We start from the raw sequence: 8,018 nt of genomic DNA on the forward strand, positions 1-8,018 counted from the left end.
ACACCATAATAATAATAATAATCAAACACACACACACCGTAATAATAATAATAATCAAACACACACACACCATAATAATAATAATCAAACACACACACACCATAATAATAATAATAATCAAACACACACACACCGTAATAATAATAATAATCAAACACACACACACCATAATAATAATAATAATCAAACACACACACACCGTAATAATAATAATAATCAAACACACACACACCATAATAATAATAATCAAACACACACACACCATAATAATAATAATAATCAAACACACACACACCGTAATAATAATAATAATCAAACACACACACACCGTAATAATAATAATCAAACACACACACACACCGTAATAATAATAATAATCAAACACACACACACCGTAATAATAATAATCAAACACACACACACACCGTAATAATAATAATAATCAAACACACACACACCATAATAATAATAATAATCAAACACACACACACCATAATAATAATAATAATAATCAAACACACACACACCATAATAATAATAATAATCAAACACACACACACCGTAATAATAATAATCAAACACACACACACCGTAATAATAATAATAATCAAACACACACACACCGTAATAATAATAATAATAATCAAACACACACACACCGTAATAATAATAATCAAACACACACACACCGTAATAATAATAATAATCAAACACACACACACCGTAATAATAATAATAATAATCAAACACACACACACCATAATAATAATAATAATCAAACACACACACACCGTAATAATAATAATCAAACACACACACACCGTAATAATAATAATAATCAAACACACACACACCATAATAATAATAATAATCAAACACACACACACCGTAATAATAATAATAATAATCAAACACACACACACCGTAATAATAATAATAATCAAACATACACACACCATAATAATAATAATAATCAAACACACACACACCGTAATAATAATAATAATCAAACACACACACACCATAATAATAATAATAATCAAACACACACACACCGTAATAATAATAATAATCAAACACACGCACACCATAATAATAATAATAATCAAACACACGCACACCAGAATAATAATAATAATAATCAAACACACACACACCATAATAATAATAATCAAACACACGCACACCATAATAATAATAATAATCAAACACACACACACCATAATAATAATAAAAATCAAACACACACACACCGTAATAATAATAATAATCAAACACACACACACCGTAATAATAATAATAATCAAACACACACACACCATAATAATAATAATAATCAAACACACACACACCGTAATAATAATAATAATAATCAAACACACACACACCGTAATAATAATAATAATCAAACACACACACACCATAATAATAATAATAATCAAACACACACACACCGTAATAATAATAATAATAATCAAACACACACACACCGTAATAATAATAATAATCAAACACTCACACACCATAATAATAATAATAATCAAACACACACACACCGTAATAATAATAATAATAAAACACACACACATCATAATAATAATAATAATCAAACACACACACACCGTAATAATAATAATAATCAAACACACACACACCATAATAATAATAATAATCAAACACACACACACACCGTAATAATAATAATAATCAAACACACACACATCATAATAATAATAATAATCAAACACACACACACCATAATAATAATAATAATCAAACACACACACACCGTAATAATAATAATAATCAAACACAGACACACCATAATAATAATAATCAAACACACACACACCATAATAATAATAATAATCAAACACACACACACCGTAATAATAATAATAATCAAACACACACACACCGTAATAATAATAATCAAACACACACACACCATAATAATAATAATAATCAAACACACACACACCGTAATAATAATAATAATCAAACACACACACCGTAATAATAATAATAATCAAACACACACACACCATAATAATAATAATAATCAAACACACACACACACCATAATAATAATAATCAAACACACACACACACATAATAATAGTAATAATCAAACACACACACACCGTAATAATAATAATAATCAAACACACACACACCATAATAATAATAATCAAACACACACACTCCATAATAATAATAATAATCAAACACACACACACCATAATAATAATAATAATAATCAAACACACACACACCGTAATAATAATAATAATCAAACACACACACTGTAATAATAATAATAATAATCAAACACACACACTGTAATAATAATAATAATAATCAAACACACACACACCATAATAATAATAATAATAATCAAACACACACACACCGTAATAATAATAATAATCAAACACACACACACCATAATAATAATAATAATCAAACACACACACACCATAATAATAATAATCAAACACATGCACACCATAATAATAATAATAATCAAACACACACACACCATAATAATAATAAAAATCAAACACACACACACCGTAATAATAATAATAATCAAACACACACACACCGTAATAATAATAATAATAATAATCAAACACACACACACCGTAATAATAATAATAATCAAACACACACACACCATAATAATAATAATAATAATAATCAAACACACACACACCGTAATAATAATAATCAAACACACACACACCGTAATAATAATAATCAAACACACACACACCGTAATAATAATAATAATCAAACACACACACACCGTAATAATAATAATCAAACACACACACACCGTAATAATAATAATAATCAAACACTCACACACCATAATAATAATAATCAAACACACACACACCGTAATAATAATAATAATCAAACACACACACACCGTAATAATAATAATAATCAAACACACACACACCGTAATAATAATAATAATCAAACACACACACACCGTAATAATAATAATAATCAAACACACACACACCGTAATAATAATAATAATCAAACACACACACACCGTAATAATAATAATAATCAAACACTCACACACCGTAATAATAATAATAATAATCAAACACACACACACCGTAATAATAATAATAATCAAACACACACACACCATAATAATAATAATAATCAAACACACACACACCGTAATAATAATAATAATCAAACACACACACACCATAATAATAATAATAATCAAACACTCACACACCGTAATAATAATAATAATAATCAAACACACACACACCGTAATAATAATAATAATCAAACACACACACACCGTAATAATAATAATAATAATCAAACACACACACACCGTAATAATAATAATAATCAAACACACACACACCGTAATAATAATAATAATCAAACACACACACACCATAATAATAATAATAATAATCAAACACACACACACCATAATAATAATAATAATCAAACACACACACACCGTTAATAATAATAATAATAATCAAACACACACACACCGTAATAATAATAATAATAATCAAACACACACACACCGTAATAATAATAATAATAATCAAACACACACACACCGTAATAATAATAATAATAATCAAACACACACACACCATAATAATAATAATAATCAAACACACACACACCATAATAATAATAATAATAATCAAACACACACACACCATAATAATAATAATAATCAAACACACACACACCATAATAATAATAATAATCAAACACACACACACCATAATAATAATAATAATCACACACACACACACCGTAATAATAATAATAATAATCAAACACACACACACCGTAATAATAATAATAATAATCAAACACACACACACCATAATAATAATAATAATCAAACACACACACACCATAATAATAATAATAATAATCAAACACACACACACCATAATAATAATAATAATAATCAAACACACACACACCATAATAATAATAATAATCAAACACACACACACCGTAATAATAATAATAATCAAACACACACACACCATAATAATAATAATAATCACACACACACACACCGTAATAATAATAATAATAATCAAACACACACACATCGTAATAATAATAATAATAATCAAACACACACACACCATAATAATAATAATAATCAAACACACACACACCATAATAATAATAATAATAATCAAACACACACACACCATAATAATAATAATAATCACACACACACACACCGTAATAATAATAATAATAATCAAACACACACACACCATAATAATAATAATAATCAAACACACACACACCATAATAATAATAATAATAATCAAACACACACACACCATATTAATAATAATAATCACACACACACACACCGTAATAATAATAATAATAATCAAACACACACACACCGTAATAATAATAATAATAATCAAACACACACACACCATAATAATAATAATAATAATCAAACACACACACACCATATTAATAATAATAATCACACACACACACACCGTAATAATAATAATAATAATCAAACACACACACACCGTAATAATAATAATAATAATCAAACACACACACACCATAATAATAATAATAATCAAACACACACACACCATAATAATAATAATAATAATCAAACACACACACACCATAATAATAATAATAATCACACACACACACACCGTAATAATAATAATAATAATCAAACACACACACACCATAATAATAATAATAATCAAACACACACACACCATAATAATAATAATAATAATCAAACACACACACACCGTAATAATAATAATAATCAAACACACACCCTCCGACAGCGCGGCACTCCCTCAGTACTGACCCTCCGACAGTGCGGCACTCCCTCAGTACTGACCCTCCGACAGTGCGGCACTCCCTCAGTACTGACCCTCCGACAGTGCGGCACTCCCTCAGTACTGACCCTCCGACAGTGCGGCACTCCCTCAGTACTGACCCTCCGACAGTGCGGCATTCCCTCAGTACTGACCACCCGACAGTGCGGCGCTTCCTCAGTACTGACCCTCCGACAGTGAGGCGCTCCCTCAGTACTGACCCTCCGACACTCCCTCAGTACTGACCCTCCGACAGTGCGGCACTCCCTCAGTACTGACCCTCCGACAGTGCGGCACTCCCTCAGTACTGACCCTCCGACAGTGCGGCACTCCCTCAGTACTGACCCTCCGACACTGTGGAACTCCCTCAGTACTGACCCTCCGACACTGTGGAACTCCCTCAGTACTGACCCTCCGACACTGTGGCACCCCCTCAGTACTGACCCTCCGACACTGTGGCACCCCCTCAGTACTGACCCTCCGACACTGTGGCACCCCCTCAGTACTGACCCTCCGACACTGTGGCACCCCCTCAGTACTGACCCTCCGACACTGCGGCACTCCCTCAGTACTGACCCTCCGAAAGTCCAGCATTCCCTCAGTACTGACCCACCGACAGTGCAGCGTTCCTCAGTACTGACCCACCGACAGTGCAGCACCCCCTCAGTACTGACCCACCGACACTCCCTCAGGACTGACCCTCCGACACTGAGGCGTTCCCTCAGTACTGACCCTCCAACACTGAGGCGCTCCCTCAGTACTGAACCTCCGACAGTGGGGCACTCCCTCAGTACTGACCATCCGACAGTGGGGCACTCCCTCAGTACTGACCATCCGACAGTGGGGCACTCCCTCAGTACTGACCATCCGACAGTGGGGCACTCCCTCAGTACTGACCATCCGACAGTGGGGCACTCCCTCAGTACTGACACTTCGATAGTGCAGCACTTCCTCAGTACTGACCCTCCGACACTGCGGCACCCCCTCAGTACTGACCCTCCGACACTGCGGCACTCCCTCAGTACTGACCCTCCGAAAGTCCAGCACTCCCTCAGTACTGACCCTCCGAAAGTCCAGCACTCCCTCAGTACTGACCCTCCGACTGTGCTTCACTCCCTCAGTACTGACCATCCGACAGCGTGACTTTTCCTCAGTACTGACCCTCCGACAGTGCGGCACTCCCTCAGTACTGACCCTCCGACAGTGGGGCACTCCCTCAGTACTGACCCTCCGACAGTGGGGCACTCCCTCAGTACTGACCCTCCGACAGTGGGGCACTCCCTCAGTACTGACCCTCCGACAGTTCGGCGCTCCCTCAGTACTGACCCCCCGACAGTTCGGCGCTCCCTCAGTCCCGAACCTCCGACAGTGCGGCACTCCCTCAGTACTGACCCTCCGACAGTTCAGTGCTCCCTCATTCCCGAACCTCCGACAGTGCATCACGCCCTCAGTACTGACCCACCGACACTGCGGCGCTTCCTCTGTACTGACCCTCCGACAGTGAGGCGCTCTCTCAGTACTGACCCTCCGACACTCCCTCAGTACTGACCCTCCGACAGTGCGGCACTTCCTCAGTACTGACCCTCCGACAGTGCGGCACTCCCTCAGTACTGACCCTCCGACAGTGCGGCACTTCCTCAGTACTGACCCTCCGACAGTGCGGCACTTCCTCAGTACTGACCCTCCGACAGTGCGGCACTCCCTCAGTACTGACCCTCCGACAGTGCGGCACTCCCTCAGTACTGACCCTCCGACAGTGCGGCACTCCCTCAGTACTGACCCTCCGACAGTGCGGCACTCCCTCAGTACTGACCCTCCGACAGTGCGGCACTCCCTCAGTACTGACCCTCCGACAGTGCGGCACTCCCTCAGTACTGACCCTCCGACAGTGCGGCACTCCCTCAGTACTGACCCTCCGACAGTGCGGCACTCCCTCACTGTTGACCCTCCCCATTTCTCAGCATGAATTATTGGGCTATTTCCTACAAACTGTGTATTACTTTTTTATTCATTCCCGGGATATGGGCGTCACTGGCCAGACCACAGTGCTGTTAGGAAGGGAGTTCCAGGATTTTGACCCAATGACAGTGAAGGAACGGCCGATATAGTTCCAAGTCAGGATGGTGTGTGACTCGGCCGGGCACTTGTTCGTGGAGGTGTTCCCATTGCGTCTGCTGCCCTTGTCCTTCTAGTTGGTAGAGGTCGCGGGTTTGGGCGGTGCTGTCTCAGGAGCCTTGGTGCGTTGCTGCAGTGCATCTTGTAGATGGTACACACTGCTGTCACTGTGCGTCAGTGGTGGAGGGAGTGAATGTTTGTGGATGGAGTGCCAGTCAAGCGGTCTGCTTTGTCCTGGATGGTGTCGAGCTTCTTGAGTGTTGTTGGAGCTGCACCCATCCAGGCAAGTGGAGAGTATTCCGTCACACTCCTGACTCGTGCCTTGTAGATGGTGGACAGGCTTTGGGGAGTCAGGAGGTGAGTTACTCGCCTCAGGATTCCCAGCCTCTGACCTGCTCTTGTAGCCACAGTATTTATGTGGCTACTCCAGTTCAGTTTCTGGTCAATGGTAGCCCCCGGGATGTCGACAGTGGGGGGGATTCGGCGATGGTAATGCCGTTGAATGTCAAGGGGAGATGGTTAGATTCTCTCTTGTTGGAGATGGTCATTGCCTGGCACTTGTGTGGCGCGAATGTTACTTGCCACTTATCAGCCCAAGCCTGGATATTGTCCAGGTCTTGCTGCATTTCTACACGGACTGCTTCAGTATCTGAGGAGTCGCGAATGGTGCTGAACATTGTGCAATCATCAGCGAACATCCCCACTTCTGACATTATGATTGAAGAAAGGTCATTGATGCTCCGAGTGTGAAGAAGGGAGTTTGGTGAGTGAGAGAATTTTGCAAGTTCGTCTCTCAAGACTTGTTTTTCTGTGGTTCACATTTAGCAATTAATTGTAATTCCTGGTTCAGTTGAAAGGCAACTTCGTTTTCGTGCAGTTTTGGACAGGGGTATAGTAACCCTCAGAGTCGCTGTCGCTAGTTCATTAAGTAGCTCGGTTAAACTGGTTTCTGAGCTCTAGCAGCACTACCGCATCATTGTTTTCAGAGTATAAATTCAG

The sequence above is a fragment of the Heterodontus francisci genome, unplaced genomic scaffold (genome assembly GCF_036365525.1).
Source record: "Heterodontus francisci isolate sHetFra1 unplaced genomic scaffold, sHetFra1.hap1 HAP1_SCAFFOLD_1424, whole genome shotgun sequence".
NCBI classification, from domain to species: domain Eukaryota; kingdom Metazoa; phylum Chordata; class Chondrichthyes; order Heterodontiformes; family Heterodontidae; genus Heterodontus; species Heterodontus francisci.